The following is a 24,762-nucleotide window of genomic DNA, read 5'->3' as shown; positions in this document are numbered from 1 at the left end:
CACACGTCAATACCAACACCTTCCTCTTACACATTATCGGCTTTTGGTTTGGTTAGGTTAGGTTTTTACTGAACCGCTGTGAGTGTTTTATTATCAACAAGTACAAAGTTATCCTATTAATATATATGAGAGAGAGAGAGAGAGAGAGAGAGAGAGAGAGCAAGCATAATCAATTGCGTAGACAAGCCTAAGTATGTGCGGGTCACACTGAATCAAGTACAGTATATAATCATCCACACTGACAACACACACACATCTGTCACTTAAGTTACACTAGAGTGTCACCAGTGATAAGTTAAGACACTTTCTACCAAGATCAACCAAGTGTCACAGCGCCACACGGAGAGAGAGTGGTCAGGCGAACACCCAGGGCAGTGTGAGGGGGCGAGGGTGACTGAGTGAGAGGTAAAGTGTGAATAAAAATAAACATGAAGTGTGAACCTAAACATTAAGTGTGAGTAAGAGTGAATATAATCATGAGTAAGAGTGAACATTAAATAGAAGTAAGTGTTAAGTAAAGACAAGGAAGTGAGTAAGGGTGTATATCCTCCCAAGTATATACGGTACTGTAGCCTTCACACACACACACACACACACACATATATTCTCCCATCCAGTTTATATTTATTGTCAACGATGGTCCGGGAAATATAAGCAAGATTGTGTTTTTACCAGTTAGGTCAGGTCAGTCAGTCTCTACCTCAGCTGGTATATACGGTTACTTCTACAAACGTTGACATTTTTGTTGTCGTTATCGTGTGACTCATACAAACGTTTTATTTAGGTTAGGTCAGGTGACGAGTAAGTTGGTGGTTAGTTGGTGTACACGAGAATATCAGGTCATGGTAGGGGCGTATTAGGTAGTTATATCAGGTTCATAAAAATTCCAACTAAATTTATAACATGACGTAATACATCCGTCATGATCATTCAGCCTGGACCATTACACCCCTCCCCCCCCTCCATTGGCCATGAGTGAATGACGTGTGCCGTGAAAGTTAGATGCCGCCGTGTATAAATCATTCACATTATATATTTTTGTATTTTGCGGTCAGAGGTAAAGACAAACATTCACTCACTAGCTTTTTTTTTTAACCCCAGTTTTAATATATTGGGTTTTAGTTGATAGCCGATGATTTTATTCAGCACAGAGGGGACCCCGTTCACGCCATCTCTCTCTAGTTTGTTATTAATAAAAATAATGGATTACACCTGTAAAATACCTACCTATCTACCTACTTAACCACACCCCTCTCCAGTGACCCTTCGTTGCCCACACCAGGCCTCAACCCATGAATACTCTATGGGCACCAGCGAAGACCAGATAGAACACCCCACGAATCAAAATATAACCTAACCTAACCCAACCCTGACCAGCCAATAAGGTAAATAACATTCAAATATATATATAAAGAGGCAGAATCAAGACCCAACAAGACGGCCGGTTAGTTATGGTAAAGCACACTAGGTGGTCACGTCCGAGGTGTGTGTGTGTGTGTGTGTGTATCGTGTTATGGTGATAGCGACGCCACCACACCACCCACTCTTGGAGGGTGGTTGAGTTAGGTTACCTATGGACTTTTTTTAAGTGACTATGGCGTAATATTCATACGTCTCTCTGTGTGTGTGTGTGTGTGTGTGTATTTGTCTATTTATCTATCGATCTATCTATCTGAAAAAAAAGAATGAAAAATTTACATGTTCCAGCTGTAGATCAAAGATAACAGGAGAATAACAATCACATTCCTTCTGTATTGTGACGACTACAGCCTCTACAACACCCCCCCCCCCTCCCCAACCTCCACTGAGCAGCACCAACTTATCATGATGGACTAATATCACGCCCATTATATCATGTCCCCACTTATGACACAACACTAGTGGTGGTGGTACAGGATGATGGTGTATGTGAGCACCTCGGCCTACCAGGATAGTGATGTGTGTGTGTTCTTCAGGAGGTGTAGTGTGTTCTTCAGGAGATGTAGTGTGTTCTTCAGGAGATGTAGTGTGTTCTTCAGGAGATGTAGTGTGTTCTTCAGGAGGTGTAGTGTGCTCTTCAGGAGGTGTAGTGTGTTCTTCAGGAGGCGCTACGTTACCTTGAGCCTTCTTCCACCACCCTGGCGTGGTCAGGTAACCTTCAGGTATATAATACCCAACAACTCTGATTACGGTCTCTTTATCACGACGTAATCGGCAACTTTATGACAAGTGATGTTGTGGCTTCTCATGGTGGACTGTTGTGTCCTCGTGGGCGGTGAGCGGTGGGCGTGAGTGGGGGACATAACAGGTGGGCGTGACAACCTCGTGAACACCCACAGTCACCCAAGATCCTTCGTCGAGAAAAGTCAATAATTAATCTTCTACCCAGATGCTTCCTGTCCACTGGTTGAGAATCCCTCAAGGCGCCGCCCATAATAAAGAATCTAAACAAAGTCACCAGGAGTAACTAAAGAAATATAACTAACAAGGAGAACAGACCCAAGTGGCAAACCTCACAACAATTGTAGAAATAATGAGAGAATTTGATGAAGTAGAGAGAGACCCCAGGACGCCGCGTGATGTTTCCTTCTTCAGCACCTGCAGGAGGAAACAAGTGTCTCCTCCTCACTACACCACCAGACACAACTTCCGCCTTGGGCTACAGGTGATTTACCTCTGAAATACAAAGAACATTCACTTCCTCTACGAACTTCTTAACATTCTTGAACAGGTAGAACAGCGTACAGTAGTGACCACCTTTACTACAGGCTTAACTCAACCCCTGACAGACAGACAGACAATTTAAAAAGTTACGTCAACCCATTTATATGAAAACCAACACAAAATTACATAACATTTACCCCCCCAAAAAAAGAACTCAAAAAATACGTGATACTATTAATTAAGAAACACTAATAAACCCAACAATATATGAGGGTGTGAACCACTCTCTCATGCTTATAAAAAAATCATAAAATCACAAGGAAACAATCATCAATCACGTACATTGCAAAATTAATAAAAAAATAACTAAAAATAACGGTATTAAAAACATAAACGACTTGAAATATTCGTGAAAGGAAAACAAAAGTTAATGTATTTATATAAGGCTATAAATCTTACTTCCTGTGACTGGTTACGATCAAGTACGTCTTCTGGTCGACGCCGGTAGTGACAAGCGACTGTTTCTGGCCACAAGGGATCATTTCCGGTGGTGAAGGTGGGGGGGGGGATCGACGGAGGTGGGGGGAGGGGAGGGTGTTCTACTACCCTCCCCCCTTACACGGCCGCTGAACCTGGACAAAGACTCTCGCCCTTTCTTTTTTCACTTTTCTTCCCACTTGTATTTTTGTACTCGCCTCCCCGCAGAGTCTAAACGTGGGGGAGACATGGTAAGTTTTTTCTTCACATTTCTGGTCTGTGTGTGTGTGTGTGTGTGTGTGTGTGTGTTTACTAGAATTACACGGCCATCATTATAAACCCTGATGAAACAATACGAGTACAGTATATTGTTATGGTCACCGCTGCTGTCCACCTGTACTAGCAACTAGCCAAATGTAGCGTAGGTCATGCGGTGTAACTTCAAGCTAGTAGACCTAACATGGAAAATTTAACTTGCAGGTGTAGTTCGCCTTCCCGTAGCTGGCAGGTAATGAACTTCTGCCATAGTATTACCACGATGACTCACCTGAGTTATGAGGACAACAGAGGCAACAAATTTCACCAGGAGGACTGTGGTGACTTGAGTCTTCCTCGATTTTCCTGGTGAGTGAAACGGGAAGTCTTACCGATGGCGCGACACGAGAGAGAGAGAGAGAGAGAGAGAGAGAGAGAGGTGTTACGATCAATTCCAACACAGACAAACGCGACGAGGCAAGAGAAGCTCACAGTGGCTAAATTACCCAAGGGGCCGACGCTGCCAGCTGCACTCAGGGAGGTTTAACACTGCTAGCTGGTGGAACAAAGTAGTCTACAACCTGACGAGTTTTAACCGAGAGAAACTTACCAGCTCCGTCCAGTGTCTACCTTGGCTGATGTTTCTTCCAGTCATCACGTTACACATACACACCTGCCGCCGCCACCACACTGTCCAACACTTGACGGACTCGTTACAACTTGACACGAGGTAATGGAACATGAACTGACTTGCAGTAACTTGACTTAACTGGTGTTACTGTTACTTGGATTCATTTGAGAGGATTTGATTGGACGCTCTTGTGACCAGTCTAAGTTACCGTACTTGTAGCATGCTGGGACTAACTGGTGTCTTAATTTAGCATAGAACCATTTATCAGTTTACTATAGCCGTTGGGGTAGGTTGGTCAGTTTGTTATAGTCACACTGCATCACCAACACCACCTGTGACTCGCGAGTGATATTGTTTACAAATTTATGCATTACAACACCTACAGCATAATGGTCAAACTCGGTCAAACGCACACATAAAAAATCATTTGTTACAGATAACTTATAGGTCGAGTTACTCATCTGTTTTACTGTTAACGGGGCATCCAAAAATGGTTTACCTGAGGAGGGATCTTGTATTAGTCAGGAGGTGTGCTTCCTAAGAATTCCCGGAGAAGGGACGGGCGGAGAGGGAGGGGCGGGCGGAGAGGGGGACGGGCGGAGAGGGAGGGGCAGGCGGAGAGGGAGGGGGCGGGCGGAGAGGGAGGGGCGGGCGGAGAGGGAGAGTCAGGACTCAGGAGCTTCGCAATTCCCCCGTTACCAATGATAAGTTTAGGCGTGTCAGTACAGGGAGACAGTCCAATAAGAAAACTCTGTATATACGCACCTTGAAACACTTCACTTAATAAACGAATTCTAAATCAATTACCATCTTTAATTACATACCATAATGGGCAATAGTGTTAATAGAACCTAACTTAACCTAACCATAGGCACAGACTACAACAACCTGCGTCCCAACTTAAAAGGTTAGATTAGGGTCGGATTTTTACCATGTGGCCATTCCCCCCTTACTGGCATCATCAGCACACACAAGACGCTAGTAGCCTTTCTCTACATCTCCTCCGAAAGACGATAATTATTTCCACTACATTATGTATCTTGACACGCTATGACTCTCCTATCTTGTGTCATCAGAGAGAGAGAGAGAGAGTGAGTTAACTTCAGACCCACCTTAGTAATTATCTACCTACCTCTTGAGCCACACAGGTAAGCTTCAGTGATCGTGATTAAAGGTAATACTCACCTGTCGCAACGTTTAAGGTATTCCATACTTTATATCTTAACACTGAACTGAGGTGTATATTCAGTATATTCTCGTATGACAGTAGACTAATATACTGTTTAATGATGGATATATACAAGCTAATGGTTTACTATGTTGTATGAAAGTATAGTTTGGTGATAATGGTGATAGGTGAGGTAAAAAGTATAGTTTGGTGATGATGGTGACAGGTGAGGTAAAAAGTATAGTTTGGTGGTGATAATGGTGACAGGTGAGGTAAAAGTATAGTTTGGTGATAATGGTGATAGGCTGAAGAGATGTATTGCACCAGCCATGACTTGAACCACAGTAGAGTAAACAACAACGAGTATTGTCACCAGGAGAGTGTAGGTGGGTGGTCACTCCAGTATATAACCCCACTTTCTAAACCACGTCACTACTTCATCACCAACCACCTAACCGTCCCCCAAAAGGCTACGTGACTATCAACCATGAACACTAAACTAACTACCAATTACAACATGTGTAATGACGGCTGTGCTAGTACTAACCAATGAAGAGTCTGATTTAGTCACTCCCTTAAAGTGTTTATATAACCCATAAATTGTTATTGTGTTATCTTAACCGTGTGTTCTTCTCTTCAAACGGATAACATTATACCAACTCATCTTTGCTACGCTGAGGGCCACTAAATATTACGAAGAAGAAGTAGGTTTTGTGGCAGGACACCCGGGGAGGAGAGGGGAAGCTATTAACAGAAATTTGCTTGTAGTCATTTATTTACTCTCATGCTTTGTCTAGAGCAGTATACCCCCCCCCCCCACCACCACACACATTTGGCTTCAACATACAATCACAAAGCCACACTACTGCTTTAATTTCTACACCCTGTCCCCGTCGAGGCACTAAATTGATCAACTCTACACTCTACACTATAAGGTATCTTGCATGTGTAGTTTCATCGTCAGTTCCTGTAATACACATAGAATCCAAAGGCTGTAAACTTAATACGAATAAAACAGCAAAAACATACATATTACGTAACGGCAGGAGACGTCAAGACAAAAAGATGAAAGTCGATTCCACACCTGAAGGAAGAACAGCCTCCTCCATTGACTCTAGAAGGTCTCACCACAGAGCCCACACCTTAAGATTTTCTCCAATATGTCAAAACCAACTCTTGAAGACTCCTTGACATCTTTCCCAGCGTTTGTGGTGACTCTTGGCTCTTGTCCTTGCTCTCGTTAGGCTCCATCTACCCCCAACACTCAGCCACGGGGGCGAGAGAAGGGATGGATAGTGACGGGAGGAAGAAAGGGTGTTGATACTCTTACTAGCTTGAGACAACACACTCGCGGTTGAATCAGTGTGTGATTTCGTCTCCTGGTAAAGACTCTGGGGTAATTGCCTGGGGAAGAGCTGTCAATAGGCTAAACTAGACCTCCACCCCGACGCGAGGTAACGGAGCCTTCATTAAATATTTACCTTTATATTACTGTACATTCTATTCCAGTCTTCTCACATAGGTAACCTAACAACCTCCTAACAACACACGCATCACTCTGGCCAGTAACCTAACCTAACCTATACAAAGTTTGGGGTACAATAGGCTTGTTTGTGGCGACACGTTGGTAAGGTCTCCTCACCACACCCGCCCATTCGGTCCCAGAGACGAGGCCTCAATATGTTACCTTTTAGAACGGTCTAGGTGCGGTACTCACTGACGACACGAGCAAAACAAAATACCGAAAATCCAAAGTAAATCACAAAATGAAAACCAATGGACCCGACCAGTGGTGCTAGAAACCAAACATTGGATACAGGTATAGATCACCTCAACATATAATTACTCACACAGCCAAGAAGACGTTCCCAAGTCAAGGCGAACCATTATTGTGTAGTTACGTGATAGTGAAGGAAGGAAAAAAAATTAACGTGGGAAAAATGTAGGTTGTGGCAAATGGTCCAGGAAAATGCCAGGTAGTGAAACAATTGAGACATCCTGTGGTGGTGGTGGTTGTGGAGAGGTGAAGGGGGGTCGTGGGGGGTCATGGGGAGGGGCAAGGTAGTGGGTCTTATTGAAGGTTACCCTCCCCCCCTCCCCCACACACACCACCAATAACAATACCTCAATGTACACAATTCTCTATTAAGAAATAAATCAATGGACCGGATGCACTGGGTCAACCAACACCACACCTATCATTAAACTTATTGCATTTATATTAACCACCAATTAAAACTTATCCCGCAACAATCAATCACCATAACTGTACTTAATGTATTTATCACCTCGCGTTATGTAAATTATACAATAAAACCAACACTGAGAATTATCTAGGATTTTCAATGTAAAGATCCTTGAATAAAAGAAAGTTTACATATTTCCGAGTATAGATTATTTTTTAAGACTAATTTTACGAGTTAGTGGTTTTTTTTTGTAACAAGACTAATGGTGTTCCTTATGGCGCCCGGGAGGAAGCACTAGACCACAAAGCTCAGTAATTAGTAACAGGCAGTCATCTTTAGGCCGGCGAGTAATTATGACCACATCACATCACATCTCAACATCACACCTCACCACATACCACCACACCTCTTAACCACCTGTGTGTGACGTCTGTACCATCTGTCCCACCTGCACCCTCACCTGTCCCTACCTGAACCGTCACCTGCACCCTCACCTGTCTCACTACCGTCATGAACACCTGCACTGAGTTGCACTATTGTCCGACAGTCATGACACCTTGGCCTACTACATATAATTATCCACAACTTTTTTTTGTGGGAGAAGAGGGGATGGAGGAGAAGAGAAGGAGGGAGATGAGAGGAGGAGGGAGATGAGAGGAGGAGGGAGATGAGAGGAGGAGGGAGATGAGAGGAGGAGGGAGATGAGAGGAGGGAGATGAGATGGCCAGGAGGAGGGGTCAAACAATACACAGGTGGTAACATTCACGTTGAAGGTCCTTACTGGTCTTTGGTGAAACTCCCAAACTGTTCGGTTAAATCTAGTAATATCAAGTCGTGTACAAAAATATCAAGGTGTCGACGGAGGCGTTAATAGCAATTTTACCACATCAAATATCTAGTCACCGCCATATTGACTCGAACAATTTTTTATTAAATTATGTGTGAAAATCTCCGCCAGTATCAGCCACTTTCTCCCGCAAGAGAATGAAGAGCAGGAATGCAGCTGACCGACCCCAGGTATTCCTCCTCCCTGACCCCAGTCACCCACTCCGTCCCTGACCCCACTCCTCCCTCCCTGACCCCACTCACTCCCCCTCCCTCCTGCAGGTGAGTTGGTCCACAAGGTGAGCCAGGCCACCCTAGAGTCCTCAGTCATGACTGTGGGGAGGAAACACGTCAACATCCTCCATAGGGACTGCACGAAATAACCCGGTAATTATAACCAAGTCCAATGAACCTCTCACAGTGGTGGTTAATTATGAGAACTTATGCACTCAAGGTACAAACACATGCACTCAAGACACACAGATGCACATACTTACAATAACTAAGAGCACCACACACACGGAACAACCACGACAAAGGACGTCTCGTGGCTGCAGAAATCAGAAGGTGAGACGGTAAACAGGTTTCTCTTAGCGAGGTCACCCCAACTGATGCTAAGGGCGGTCGGGGCGGGCGGCAGGAGGGGCGGGATGGGGCGGGAAGGGGGATACAGAGGGAAAGAGAAGAGAAAGAAAGAAGCAACAGAAGGAAAGAAAGCAAGAAAATATATATACAAGGTAAGTGAGAAAAACAGCAGAAGAGGTTTAAATCGTGTGCAGTGACATAGAAGAGATATCAAGGGGAGACCTCTCTCTCTCTCTCTCAGGCAATACATTTTTCATTTCTCAAAACGCAATGTTAATGTTTAATTTATATTCAATAAAATATTCAACCACTACAGCAGATGATAAGTGAGGATAACAAATCATTTAAAAAAAACATCAAACTGAGAAAAAAGAACAATTATGGTCACCAGCGCCAGGACTTACAACGGCAAACAACTGCGTCAGGCACTAATCTTATCAGGTGTCAGCAATCCCCCCCCACCCCCCGGGCCACAATACTCCCCTGTTGCTCCCAGCGATCACCTCAGCTCAGTGGGTCAGCGCGCTATCATGAAAAAAAATAAAAAAAATCATCGGTAAACCTTTGAGCGGTGTTTTATCTCTGGCCGCGGGGGTTAAGTTTCTAGTTCACATCTGTACAATTGACCTCTAGTGCCCAGTAAAAAACACACATGCTAGGGTACGTGTGGGAGGCATCTCGAAGGTCAGTTGTTGGGTCACTGTGTGGGCACAACTGATGATTAAAGTTAACTACGTCAGAGATTGTTCCCAGCCTACACACCTAAAATTATACTCAATAGTGCCAATAAGATAAATCCTTTACATTGATGAAGTTAAGAAAGTAGTGTTGGCTTAATTGGGTAAAAGTAAAATAAAAGTTACCAGAGCAAGAGTGGGCAGGCAGGTGGTAGGGCCACATTCCCGGCACAACCACGCGGATGTGAGGCCACCAGGCGTGTGGGAGGGGCCGTGTTTACCAGAGGCTTTCTCTATGACCTGGCCTGTTGAGAGGGGGGCTACTGGTCACCCCTTCCCCAAGCATCGTGGTGCCTGTATGTCGTCTACTGCTATACTTCCATCAACCGTGACACACACACACACACACTAATGCTGGCGACGTGTGTTATGCTATCCAGGTGTCAGGTATAGGAACATGAGAACTTAAGGTACTAGTGGGGGAAAAAAGTATTAAGAAGTGTTTACAGCATAACCGGCCTCTCTGGTAACGGCAAACTAACCTTACCCCGACAACTTTATCCGGTAACAGTAAACCTTATACCAAAACTGTATCTGGTGACGGAAACCTTATACTGAGAGCGATCTTTACAGCAACAGGACTCTCAGCTACAGACGGTCATGATGAAATTGTCGCAAGTTACGTATTTTGACGCTGATCATTTATTTCGTCAACAATAATATCAAGACTTTTGGTTAGGTTAGGTTAATAGTCAGACCCGAGATAATCTTACGATGGCTACACTATCAGAGACCCAGGTAGGTACTGCAGCCTCCAACAGTACTGTGGGATACCTTCTTGCTTCGGTGTTGAAATCTCGGACACGTTGCCCCTCTCCTCCCCTCCTCCAATCGTTTCTGCGCCACCCTGAAGAGTATGGTGGCGTATAAACCATCAACTGTCTAACACACACACACACACACATACTTGAAGACTACAGCCTAATTAAGCACATCTCTACCTCTTGAGTCATTCTAATCCTTACATCAACCCCTACCCGCCCTTCACCCATATCTAGTCCTCAAACACCCTTCCCTAGCCCTGAAATACCCTCCCCTAGCCCTGAAACACCCTCTCTACCCCTTAGATCGACCTACTTCACTCCCTCCCAGCTCTTAGCACGTTCACTCCACCCCAAACATCACCCTTCACCTACCACCTTAGCCTTTTACACTAAACCCCGTTCACTCGCCCACCTGCAGCAGCCTACTAAGAGGTCTTCAGCCCACTAGCTGCCGCACCTCCATCTACTGTAGGTGGTGGTGTGAAGGGATGGTGGGACATTGAACCAAGCTTGAAGGACCAGGGACACTCCAAGCCCCCAACACTACTTCACACCCCCCATCACCACCTCAACAAACACACGTAATTCTTGTCATCACCAATACAAGATAAATATAACAGTTACCCGACTTTAACATTCCTGTACCACACAACTTAACTCCACCATAAGACACTATATCAGTACTCACCGCCCCAAGGACCACCATCACAACATACGATACGTACCTGTAAGAGAAACAGTAATTAAATCTCAATATACAAAGAAAATTAATAAAAGATAAGTTGTAAGTATTAATCAACACAGGTAAAGTAAAACTACAAACCATTTACCTCAGTCAGCATACATTAACCAAACCTAACCTAATACTACCAACATTTACCTCAACACATGAACAAAACTGATGATTCAACGTCTGTGTACTGTATATATCACCGCCGTGAGTTCTGTAAAGCTTCAATTGTACACATGAGACCGTATGAACGTGATCTGCCTCTCAGTGACAGTACAAGTCTTTTAAACTATAAGATGACTTGAGATACACACACAAGATGACGGTCGTGTTTATATTAAGACACTTCACTAATAACCCTCAACAGTAACAGACGTAACACACTGTAACACTATTGTAACACCTTACGGACTATAACAAAGGTTTATCTACAACACTCGGGAAGATCCGGTTACTGTGCCACTCTGTTGTGCAAGTCGGTAAACACTATCATCTCCCTTCTCTACCGCGAACCACCATGACCATTATGTACTGGTGGTGTTAGAGTTATAGTCCCGTACACCAGCTGACCCGACATATCTAACCCAACCCACGTTTATGTGAGCCTTGACACGTTCTGCTGATCGGTCCTCTCACGCTAGTTTCCCGTCACTCGGTACCATTATTGTTTTTCTAAACGAGATTTTACATTGACACGCTACCTGCCACATCCGTTATCTACCCTCGGGCGTGACGGGTGTGGGGGGAAGGAGGGTGTGGGGGGGAAAGAGGGCGTAATGGGTGTTTACAGAGTGGGTGCATGAAGTGTGAGTAGGGGGAGGACTAATCTGGAAGCATTGGTAGAAATATTATATTGTACAGTCCAGTTAATACATAGACGACCCGCGGTACAACACGAAGCTTCCTATGTTGTACAGAATGTCTAATTAAGCGCCACTCCTCCGTCAGTACCTCACCCACCTGGCCGCTGTGTGTGTGTGGCGCCACCAGTGACCTTGAGGAATCCCTAGCAGAATAATTACATCCTACAAAACACCAGGTTGTGTTATTATGGCTAAGTTCAGTGTTTACTCCACCCGCTATCTGTTTTTGTCTCACTGAGCCGAGGATAAACGGTTGAATATTTATAGAATCGTGAAAAAAGCAAAAACAAATAAATATTTTGTTGGTTATGTGACTACAGTGAAGTCTAGGTCACAACAGGGATGACAGTACACTCATCTCGGAACACTGAATTTCTCTTGTGGTGTAACAGCATACAGTACACAATTTGGTTACAGTCAACTAATACTATTGAGTTTTCGGGTTGGTTGTGTTAGCGATCATGAGAGAAGGAGAGAGAACGCAAGTATATTTTTAAGTTCCCCTCTGCCGCTATGACCGGGGGAGGAGGGAACAAGGAGCTCAGGAGAACCCGGGACACACACACACACACACACACACCCCAAAATGACACCACCGGAAACGTGACAGGACCTTATGATCAAAAATTTATACACCATACAACTGTAGTGTTAAACTGGCCTCTCAATACCCACTCCTTACCTAATCTTAAGTAACGGGGGTACAGGACGTTACAGCTACAGACAAAGCAATTAAACATGGTGTGTCACAGTAGGTGGGTGACAGTGTAGGGATGACTCAATACAGGGATCGTTAAGTTTGCATCCATCACCCTCGTCAACCACCTCAGACGTCCACCAGCCTAGCTATTTAGACAATTTTTCCCACATAACTTAACGAAATGACTCCCTATCTCGTCTCACCAATTTTCCTCCCTTACGGCCACTTTAACTTCTAATTATTCCCCCTAACAAATACCGGTGCTAACCTAACCTCATCAGACTGACTCCCCAGCATCTCAACACAAACCTGGTGTACTGGTATACTAACGGTAGTCTTTTTTGTATAGATTCTTAACATCGCTCATGGTGACACATTGATAAGAGCTTCTTTGTTACACTGAGGCATTGTTGTCATGGGTGAGTTGGGTGTAGCGGCGGTGTGTTGGGTGTAGCGGCGGTGTGTTGGGTGTAACGGCGGGACTGGCAGTAGCATTCCTCCAGGGTCAGGTGATGAAGCCTCGTCTTGTATGATATTGACATTTACGACTATGTCACCTAAACTAACCTAACCAAGAAGCAATCTGGTTCTTCTTCCTGTATATAATCGTGCCAGTCTAATAAATTAATTACTGTATACAATAACGTGATAATCCGATCTGATCTAGTAAATACCCTGTTGTAGCCTCACCACCTTGAAAAACCTGAAATATACTGAAAAGATTTTACCTTCGGATGTAAAAAAAAATAAATAAAGAATAATGTCATAGATGGCGGACAGTTAACATGCCCTACGACAAACATAACAAATATAAATAAAGTTGAACTACATGCTTAAATATTCCGACACACAAATTGAACATAAAATAATCTTTGTTCAGTCCTCAAGCCAGCGCCTCCTCCTTACATACCACACCACCTCCACAAAAGCAATACAACCCTGTTTTTTACTTCAGTTTTACCGTCAAACATTTCCTTAAGGTTTAACACAAAATAAACATCATATCTTATCTTTACAGCTATGCCAGATCTCCTTCATCCAGGCACACCTCTTTAGCAGTGTTGCCACATCATCCCTGCATCTCAACCAACAAGTAGATGATTATGAGGAACCGCCAAGGCTGACAGAATGATTATGGTCACGTGTGTGTGTGTGTGTGTGTTATTCATTTACCGAGGCATATCTATACATTAAATAGTGAATTTCGTGTATAATCTGTATATACTACATACAGGTGACTGGAGCAGACTGTTACTCATTGGATCACGACTCGCAAGAAGCCTTATACAGTGTGGGTCGTTTCCATCATCTCATCTACAGGGAAACTGACTCACTGGAACTAAGTGTCTCCCCCCCCCCCCTTAACAGTCTCCTCTAAGGCCATACACAAGACTTCCGCCACCATGCGAGACAAGTGGTGGAGTTCGACCAGGAAACTTAGTGATCACGAGGCGGTAATTCTCTCAGGCTGGTTAAGCGGCCCTCTGGAGTGAGGTTACAGATCTTGCTCTACTGTACACTCAGCCACCAGCACCCAGCCACCAGCACCCAGCCACCAGCACCTCACATCTCTCAGGGATATAAGACCCAGTATTACAGTCTCTTATTTAACAGCACAGGACATAACCAATCCCATGAAGTGTGAATTATTGAGCTCAAGTTCTCTGTTCAGTAACCCGGAATAGTGAACACAAGCCTTCCCGAACTGTTTGAAGACACCAGTTCACAAACACAGCTTTCTGGCGAGTCACTGTTGGTGTGGCCGTCAACGTCATCAAGACTACAATGTAATAAATAAGCTTCATGTCTCCACTACTACCCGGTACCTCAGTCACAGTAACAGTCACATTAAATCAGTCACCAGAGTATCAATGGGTCGGGTCTATCCACCCTTGTTTTGGTAGTGTCAATATGGCGGACCTTTAGCCAGTCAAAATTAATCCTAAGCACCATTATTTACCGTCAGTGCAGCCGAGACAGACTAAGTATACTACATGTAGCTCCAGGGAAGGTTTTCATCAGTGTAGCCAGAGCTGTACTGTACCCTCCCCAAACTCTTAGTGGTAAAATATCTTTCAAATGACACAAATTACAGGATACGTAGTTCTGTAATATACTGTACCGCCTAATAGTCGTGTACGGCATCTAGTGACAACAGAGATGATGTATGCTCTAAGGTTATGATAAAAAGTACTATATAATAAATTAAAAGCCTGTGAAGCGCTATAAACAACAATAATAATAATAATAATAATAATAATAATAATAATAATAATAATAATAGAACCTATGTCTCAACCCTCCCTTGATGCTTTTTATAGTTAAACTTCCATCAGACCTTCAGGGTAAGTCAAGCGTAACGTATCAACTCCAGGAAGTGTGTGGCTGACGGGTATCTTGAGCTGTGATGGAGGCGGATAGTTGACGAGGGTTGAGACTGTTACAGGCAGAGTGGACAGATAGTGATCATGTGCCCCCCCTCACACCTACACTCAACACAACGCTGTCACCATCACACACACACAATCAACCACCATCTCACACACACACTCAACCAACTACCACACACACACACTCAACCAACTACCACACACACACTCAACCACAAGCCATCAAGGAACTAAAAACAACACAGCCTTTTTGAACACATCAGAGGTATACCCATTCAATTGACGCCTTGTTATGGTGGAGTCAATAAATGCTAAAACTTTTGTTGTTTAGTGTTGACTGGAACATAGAGGCGTGACCAAGGTTAACTAAGCACCACAATGTTATCTATCAGTGATCATTTGTGGGAGCTGGTGTGTGTGTGACTCGACTACCCAGTATTATTCTTAACCCAAACTTGGATTTTCAACACCTCAACAAAACCTCTGGTAAAAAAGCTTAAAACAACATTAAGTGTGTCAAAATAGCCAAACTACAGGCCGACATTTACAAGTGGTTCAGATTACTTGAATATAGAAAAATACACTCAATACAATACGAAACAGTCCCCTTCACTAGTGCGTTTACAGGGACTCGTCATATAAACATTCCATAAATCATTATATTGGAGGTATTTGTTTTAATATTGTTATAAATTGATTCCATATGTTTACTATTGCGAGTTTCCTTCTGTCGAATGTAAACAAACACATCACTGCCACACTGCATAAAACCTGACGAGCCCCTGTAAACGCACAAGTGAAGGAGACAACATAAAACTCCACATTAAAAAATATATTAATATACCAGATGAATCAACTGTATGGACATAAACTAGACTTAGGAAATACCACTAAAATATATATAGTACTGTACCTACACCTCCCTGAAATATACCCATAGATAACACTAATATACCAGCAACACTTCCATAATGAACACGAGCCACAAATTAAACATCTGAACATATAATCACAAAATCTTTTAACATTCAGGCCCCTGCAGCGGGTGTGTGCATAGCCTCCCAGCAGTCACCAGCTGCGTTAGACTAGCCAATACTACGCAGTTCCTCAGCCAAAACACTCCCTTGTATAGGTTAGGTGAAACGAGTAGGAATGTGAATGTTTATGAAGAATGAACGAATAAATGAACCTAGGAGGAATGAAGCAATAAGAGAGATAGAGAGAGATAAGAAAGATAAGATAAGATAGATAGATGGATAAGATACAGATAGCTAGATAGATAATGTTACTCAGTTGTAACCCCTTGCATCTGTTGACTCCGCTTTCTCCAGCCACCACTTGAGGACCACTTGAGGTACACCTTCTCGCCCTTTACCTCTTATGCCGTCTCCATTATGTAATCTTACTTTATCAACTTTCTGGTCGAGACATACCAGCACCATCACACCAACCACTATTAGCACCATCACCGTCAACTACTACCAGCTCCCCAACAGTAGGGTCACATTACCCCATCAGCAGGTTAGGTTTGGTTAGATCGCGTAAACAAACGATCGTCCAGTTGGGATGTAATCGACTCATAGCTGTGATTTAACTTAACTTCAACTGTTTCTAAGGCTACCATAACCTTTTAATTACCTTTGGCACCTGAGATCCTTTGTCAGGTTAATGTAGATTTATACTTAACCTTCTAGAATAATACAGAAGAAGGAATTTGGTTAACTTCTGATACGAGTGACTCTGCCAAGCAACTAAGCCTTAATAACAAGGTTGGGTTAACATTAGCAAACAGTATTGTCTGAGTAATGGTCTCTGGAATATGTTCATGTAATCATCATATAAATTACAGTACAACTCGGCTGACGACCGCCGTAACGAGGAAATGCTACCGAACGACCAGCAATCTACGTTCAATTGCCTGATGATAATGACGATGATACAACTAATTCACAACATTATGAACTTTAACAAATACATTTATACCTTGGATACCTGGGATATTACACGTGGGGGATAATAATATCTCCCAATAATGGCCTATAAACTCAGAGAACAATTCATGGGAATAATGAGGCGTAAATAAGAATGGAATTTTCATCTAGCATTAATCGCACCTCGGATAAACCTCGTTGGTTACGATACTGATATCGCGTAAGTTCTCAAGAAAATAAAATAATTAACAAAATGCAACATACTAGTCACTAGGGCGCTGCATCCGTCCAAGTGCTTCCCGTGACGTCATCAATTTATCATACGTCGGACGCTCTGTGATATAGCATATATTTCTTGGCATAAAAACATATAATCAACACAAAGCCTAAAACCTACCGAGTTGTCCTTAACATCACCTAACCGTGCCTCCTCCCTTCGAGAATTCTCCTTCCCGGGTGACTCGTTCATACACCCATGAATCCTTCTCTCACTCACTCAGACAACAAAGAACAATTTCACAACTGTATTTGGTTACCTACAACTCTCAACCCCATTACCAAGCAGAGAGGATGCCGGCAGCCTTATGAAAATGATAAAATGGTCAAGTATGGGAGAAGTAAAAAAAAAAAGCCGGAAAAAAGCCGAGACTACCCTGAGAAATGGTGACGTGGGCTTCACCTCAATCCTCACGAGTCATGAGTGTGGTAGATCAACAAGTGTGTGTGTGGTGGTAATGGCGGTGGTAATGGTGGTCAACGTAACCCTACCACATTTACATCATATACGACATTATATGGTGACATTAATGACATGAAAAAAATAACAAATCTATGAAACAGTAATAGAATCGCCTTTAGATTAGACACCTCAGGTTACTTCACTTTAACCACCTAACTTAACTCACTCAGGTAGCATTTAGGGGGATTAATCTTTAGGTGAAATTAGCTGGGGTGTGTAATCCTCAGGTGAAATTAGCTGGGGTGTGTAATCCTCAGGTGAAATTAGCCGAGGTGTGTAATCCTCAGGTGAAATTAGCTGGAGTGTGTAATCCTCAGGTGAAATTAGCTGGGGTGTGTAATCCTCAGGTGAAATTAACTGGGGTGTGTAATTCTCAGGTGAAATTAGATGGGGTGTGTAATCCTCAGGTGATCATATAGTACTTAGACTATCACTGCACCACTGTTGTTTAATATTTGCTTTTAGTCACAAACGACAAGTATCCATTAATTTAGTCCAATACTTATAAATAAAAAAAATTCACGCGACCAATCAGACACACTTAACACGTTGACCATAGCTCCTAATTAACATAAGTCACTTTCAAATATTACAAGACGTTCAAACTTTCATTACTCAGACTCAAGGTCACTTTATTATATGGTGGCTTAAATTCCTTACCTTTAGTGTGTACGGATATTGTATACTCTTTATAGGAGTGAGATGCACAACACACACCAAAATTCAACAACGGAACATTTAAAACGATATTTACGCCAGTTTCATTATAAGTAGACACGGCATTTAATAAGTTATTGTTAAGGAAGAGCGGAGAAGCAACCTTCCACTCACACGACAGAGAGTAGACTGGGGCCGGGTAGAAGTTTACAACTCACCTCAGCAACTCAGCGTGGGAACCTCAGGTGAGAGAAGGTTGCCACATACTTCCACTCCTAGCAATCTACCTAACACTCCACATAATGAGTTCAGTCTCTTCAAAGTCCACAATTATGAGCCATATTATGAATCAGAATAAATTAATTAAACATACGATATTTCAGTAAAATTTGGTTAATAAATAAGATTATCAGTGAATTCTGCTCGGTTCTGATTGACAAGTAACCATTCTGTGCCGTACTGAATTCCTTACTGGATTCACATTTACACTAAGACATATTGTAGTAAATTATTGCTTTTAACATCTATAGGAGACGGCCAACTGACGCCATGTTTCCACCATTACTTTTGCTATGATGGTGATTGATTTATTATCTACTTTGACCATGATAAAAGGCAAACTAGCAATCTTTCTCGAATTAGCATGTTACATCACTTATTGGTTGTTAGTATTCAAGGGAAATAAATAAAAAGTGTAAATGATAATAATCTTAACTGGGAACAAATATTAAGGTTAGGTTAGTTATATAACCCACAAGTAGATGCTAAGTGTTTAAGTGATTTTGGCGTGATTTATTGTGGTGATTGTGTGTGTGTGTGTGTGTGTGTGTAATCATGCATATATGTGCGTGTCAGTGCATGTATGATAATTAGCATGTGCGTGTACGTATGTCAATAAACGTGTATAAGCTTGCATGGAACTGTGTTAGAGAGAGAGAGAGAGAGAGAGAGAGATTTACTCCCTCCCACACAAGACTTGGGCCAGACAGCTTCTAATAATTGTTAACGGGACACACACACACTGGTTTACCTAGTCATGTGGGCAACCCGCTATGTCTTGCCTACACACATACCCAACCCCCCTCCACACCTGACCCCATCACATAACTATCCCCTACTATCCTCTAGTCCTATCCCCTTACACTATTCTTCCTCTCGTCTCCCTCACTACCCATCCCTACAAACCCCCTCCCGCCTATTCTTATCTAGCCCTCCCAAATCATCTATCTCCCCTTCTGTAATCTCACCCTATCCAGTCCTCTCTCCCTATCCCCTAACCTAACCACATCGGGCAAAGAACGATAAGAGAAGGAAGCTTACTGGGTTAAAATGTAGCCTCGAGACTCTAGCCAGTTGTAGGAAGGAGGTCTCCACTCTTAGCCTCCTCCGCACCCTGGTTCCTTCACCTTTAGGCTCCTCTACACACGGGTTCCTTCACCCTTAGGCTCCTCCACATCTAGGTTCCTCCACACCCAGGTTCCTCCTTCCTTGAGCTCCTCCGCATACGGGTTCTTCCACCCTTAGGCTCCTCTACCCTTAGGTTCCTCCACATCTAGGTTCGTTCACCTAACCTAACCTAATGTAAATCCCACAGGTAACATTCAGGTGTTAATCTTCAGGTGAAATAAGCTGGAATGTTTAATCTTCAGGTAAAATAAGCTGGGATGTTTAATCTTCAGGTAAAATAAGCTGGAATGTTTAATCTTCAAGTGAAATAAGCTGGGATGGTTAATCTTCAGGTGAAATAAGCTGAGGTGTCTCATCTTCACCTGATCCAAACAAATTATTACTAACTTCAGTATAACCCCAGGTACCGCTTATAGTGATCAGATGACCATTAATAAGCAACATTGTAATATATTCGTAAAACAAGAGTCTCCATAAAACGAGTATATCCGTATAACGAGTATATTAAATAATCTAGTATATTCGTAAACGGGTATAATAGTAAAATGATTATACTCGTAAAACAATAACTGGCAGAAGCGATTAACTGACTGGAAATCATCACAATTGTGTCTTGAGCTGTGGATATTGTACTTTTAATCTGACTTATATAAAACAGATTACCTTGCGAGTGAGTACCTGTCTGTCTGTGTGTGTGTGTGTGTGTGTGTGTGTGTGTCAAAGTGAATCTATAACGGAAGTCACCGATAGACTTTAGTGTCTTCTAGGTCAATACCCCTTCATGACGTCACCTCACACCACCACCATACGTGCACGAACTGATCGCTATAAGAACAGCCCAGTCCCAACCATTGTAAAAATTATCAATATCTTGTAATAGACCAGTGTATTCACTCCCAGTAAATACTACTTCTTGCAAAATAGCTATGTAGAGGTAACTGTGAAGGCCTCCCAACTGGTGGTCTTGGAGGAGGAAGAGGAGAGGGAGGGGAGAGGGTGATAAAGCAGACATTGGACGAAGACCGGTAAGAGAGGAGTAAGAAAGAAAACATGACAATAAACGAGGAAAGAAGAAACAATAAATAATGTTTCTTAACTCTGGTTGCTAAGAGTTCCTCCCCTCGGCTCAGTAAAACCATCTGGTGTTAGCAAGAATAAAAGAATTACAACACAAAAATGAACCAATTCACAAGACCCTTCCTGAACAATTAACGCGTGAGCACATAACTAGCTGAGATTTACAACAGACTGTGTGATCTAACGCTTCAGATTTATACCCACGAAAATTTGGCCATACATAATTGTTCAATAGGAAGCACGTGTCGGCACGCTGGCTGCCCCTCGGCGACTCACCAACTGACCCGGCATTGGCCTAGAATCCGTCGGACACCTTCAGAACACACCAGCTGTACATCTCGCCCCACTGGACCACAGATGACCGCGGGGTTATATAGATGGTGCTGCTCTTGAAACCTCAGTAGTGTATATCTCTCAAACAAGAGACACAACTGATCTCTCTCTAGCCACCCCCCCCCCCCAGGCCCCCCTCTCTCCCTCTCAGCGATCTTGAGGAAAAAAAATGCTTATCGTCTCCCCACCAAGCCAGATATGACCGCCAGTTTATATACAGTCAGCAAAAAAATATTCTGCACCCCCTAGTCTGATGGCCTCTGCAACGATCACTGACTGAGGCAAAGTTAATTTGGTAAGGTTGGTATTTCTGGTTGAGTGATGCATTGTATAACCAGTATGATGTATTTTTTTATATCACATATAGTTAATACAGAGAAATTAACAGGAATCATCCGCGTAAATGAGCGTTGTTCAGAATTTTTGGTCCGGTGTCATATTGTATAAGACCATAAAGGCGCAGAAATTGTTTTGTTGACTATACATCGTGCCACTAATGACGACCAGGCAAACTTACGAGTACTCAAACCAGGATCAGTCTTATTCATAAATATTCAAAGTCATCGTCTTGTTTACTAACATTATCAGTTTGACAGATCTGATAAGCTGTGACAAGTGTCTTAGATCCAGTTTAGCATTGGATTAGTGTACGTCAGAGTAGCTTGTGTAGGATGGCTTGTGCATGACGCCACAATCAGGGTTTAGTTTGACGCCACAATCACTCCCCGTACCTCAATCCTCCGCGCCAATAAGCAGTGTGTTGAGGACCTGTTAGTCTTCACAACTTCGTCCCCTCTTACAAACTTCCTCTCGTTCTTATCCTTTTCCTCCACCTTTCCCTCTATCCTCTCCTTTCAATCCCCCCTTCCTTTATGCATCTGCCTCTACTCTTCCTTTTCATTAATCCTTCCTAGTAAACAAAATCCTTCCATCGCCTCCCTTCTCAACACCCTATTCTTACTCCGGCATCCCCGTTCATCTCCCATCCTCTCTCTTGGCCCCTCAACACCCCTCTCGTCTCCCCCACTTCCTACAATCAAGAGAGCTTTGTATTGTTCACGTAATGTTTTAAAGGCCTCAAGTCACCCCCGGAAGCCACATTGCCTAGAATTGCTGGGAACTACAGGTGGAGGCATAACACCTGGGTACTGGGTGGGTGGGTGGGTGGGTGGGGGTTTATAGCAATGATGTAGAAGAGATTATTAATGGATTAGTGGAATGTAGTGACACGTGGTCAGGTGTAAAACAGGTAACAGACGACGAAAATAATGTCTATTCTCTTTACTACATCACTGTTGCCGAGGGATCAACCTCACGTCCATCGCCACCACCACCTGCTACCACCCCACCACCACCTACTACCACCCCCACCAACCTGCACTACCACCCCACCACCACCACCTGCACTACCACCCCCACCACCACCTGCACTACCCACCCCCACCACCTGCACTACCACCCCCCACCACCTGCTACCACCCCCACCACCACCACCTGCTACCACCACCTTCACTACCACCACCTGCCACCACCTTCACTACCACCACCCTTCACTGCCACCACCTGCACCACCACCTTCACTGCCCTCCACCACCACCCCACCACCACCACCTTCACTACCCACCCCCCCACCACCACCACCTTCACTACCCCCACCACCACCACCTTCACCCTGCTACCACCTTCACTACTACCACCACCACCTTCCTCACCCCCACCACCACCACCTACCCCCACCACCACCTTCACTACCACCTGCCCTACCTTCACCACCACCTGCACCACCACTTCACTGCCACCCCCCACCACCACCACCATCCCCCACCACCTGCCACTACCACCCCCACCACCACCACCTTCACTGCCACCACCTGCAACCACCTTCACTACCACCCCCACCACCACCACCACCCCCACCACCACCACCCACCCCCCCACCACCACCACCACCCCACCACCACCACCACCTTCACTACCACCCCACCACCCCACCACCACCACCTTCACTGCCACCTGCACCACCTGCCACCCACTCCCACCACCTTCCTACCCACCCCCCACCACCACCACCTTCTTTCTACCACCTGCACCACCCTTCACCACCACCCTCTCCTACCACACCTTCACTCACCCCCCACCACCACCCCCCACCACCATACCTGCACCACCCCCACCACCACCTTCACTACCACCCCCCACCACCACCACCTTCACTGCACCCCCCACCACCACCACCTTCACTACCACCTGCCACCACCTTCACTACCTGCCTGCACCACCTTCACTACCCACCACCACCTTCACTACCACCCCACCACCACCACCTTCACTACCACCTCCTGCCCCCACCACCACCACCTTCCTCTACCTGCCCTACCTTCACCACCTCACCTGCACCCACCACCTGCCACCACAGCTCACTCCCCACCACCACCACCCCCTACCACCACCACCTTCACTACCCACCCCCCACCACCACTCACCCCCCACCACCACCACCACCTTCACTACCACCCACCCCCACCACCACCTTCACTCCTCCACCTGCCTCTCTCCACCACCACCACCTTCTCCACCCACCCACCTTTCCTCCACCTTCACTACCACCCTCCCCTTCCCCACCACCACCACCATCACCCCCACCACCACCACCTTCACTACCACCACCTGCACTCCCACCACCACCATGGACAGAGTTGCTCCAGGTAACAGGATGGGCACCTCTTAACTGCATGGCTCCCCAGATCAAACACTCCACTGAGCAAATAAACTCGACGACGACGCGGCGCTACTGACGGAGACGCCGAACGAGTGGTAAAGCCTCAATATAATACAGGAAATTACCAAGCGGTTCAACCACCTGGCGTATCCTGACCCCATTCATGCTTATAAACGACGCCTGCACACCTAATACAGCCACGTCCTCAGCACGCTAGTATGTAACCACCATCTTATTCACCACATATTAGGTTAAGTTAGGTTAGGTGAGGTGAGGTGAGGTGACGTTAGGATAGCTTAAGTTAGGTTAGGTTAGGTTAGGTTAAGTTAGGTTAAGTTAGGTTAGGTGAGGTGAGGATAGGATAGCTTAAGTTAGGTTAGGTTAGGTTAGGTTAGGTGAGGTGAGGTGAGGATAGGATAGCTTAAGTTAGGTTAGGTTAGGTGAGGTGAGGATAGGATAGCTTAAGTTAGGTTAGGTCACACAGATATTTATAATCATACTTTAAAGAATGAGGAAAGGGGATGATGATGAAGCCAGAGTGATGAAAGCAGTGATGGCAGGATGAGGTGATGACTAACCTAACCTCTACGCCTTCAGTACTACCGACCGGGTCCTCAGCCTGCCCTTGAAGTCGTCACAGGACAAACATGAAGGTCATAAGTGGAGGGACCTGATGAGCTCCTCCCCCGGGGTGATGGAGTAAGGTGAGGCAGTTCCAGGTTCCTTCACCTCCCTCCCTCCCTCCACCTCCCCTCCCTCCCCACCCACCCCTCCCCACCCACCTCCCTCCCTCCTCACCCACCCTCCTCCCCTCCCACCCTCACCCACCTCCCTCCTCCCTCACCCACCCTCCTCCCCACACCACCCCTCCACCTTCACCCACCTCCCTCCCTCACCCATCAACATATGAAGGAATTTACTCAAAGTTCTCACCACAAACGACCC

At 44.6% G+C, this 24,762-nt stretch overlaps 1 protein-coding gene and 1 non-coding gene across 13 annotated transcripts in view; both read right to left on the bottom strand.

Annotated features, from left to right (window-relative positions):
• The window catches only part of LOC121854184, a 246,229-nt gene that overhangs the window by 49,674 nt on the left and 171,793 nt on the right, over positions 1–24,762 (bottom strand). The gene's annotated exons all lie outside the window — the stretch shown is intronic.
• On the bottom strand, positions 16,967–17,113 carry LOC121854196. The gene has a single exon (XR_006086505.1). It is a non-coding gene; the product is annotated as a U4 spliceosomal RNA (small nuclear RNA).

The sequence above is a fragment of the Homarus americanus genome, unplaced genomic scaffold (assembly GCF_018991925.1).
Source record: "Homarus americanus isolate GMGI-L3 unplaced genomic scaffold, GMGI_Hamer_2.0 scaffold46577, whole genome shotgun sequence".
NCBI lineage: Eukaryota > Metazoa > Arthropoda > Malacostraca > Decapoda > Nephropidae > Homarus > Homarus americanus.
Note: the sequence above shows the minus strand (reverse complement) of the source record. Positions and strands in the feature narration are given on the sequence as shown.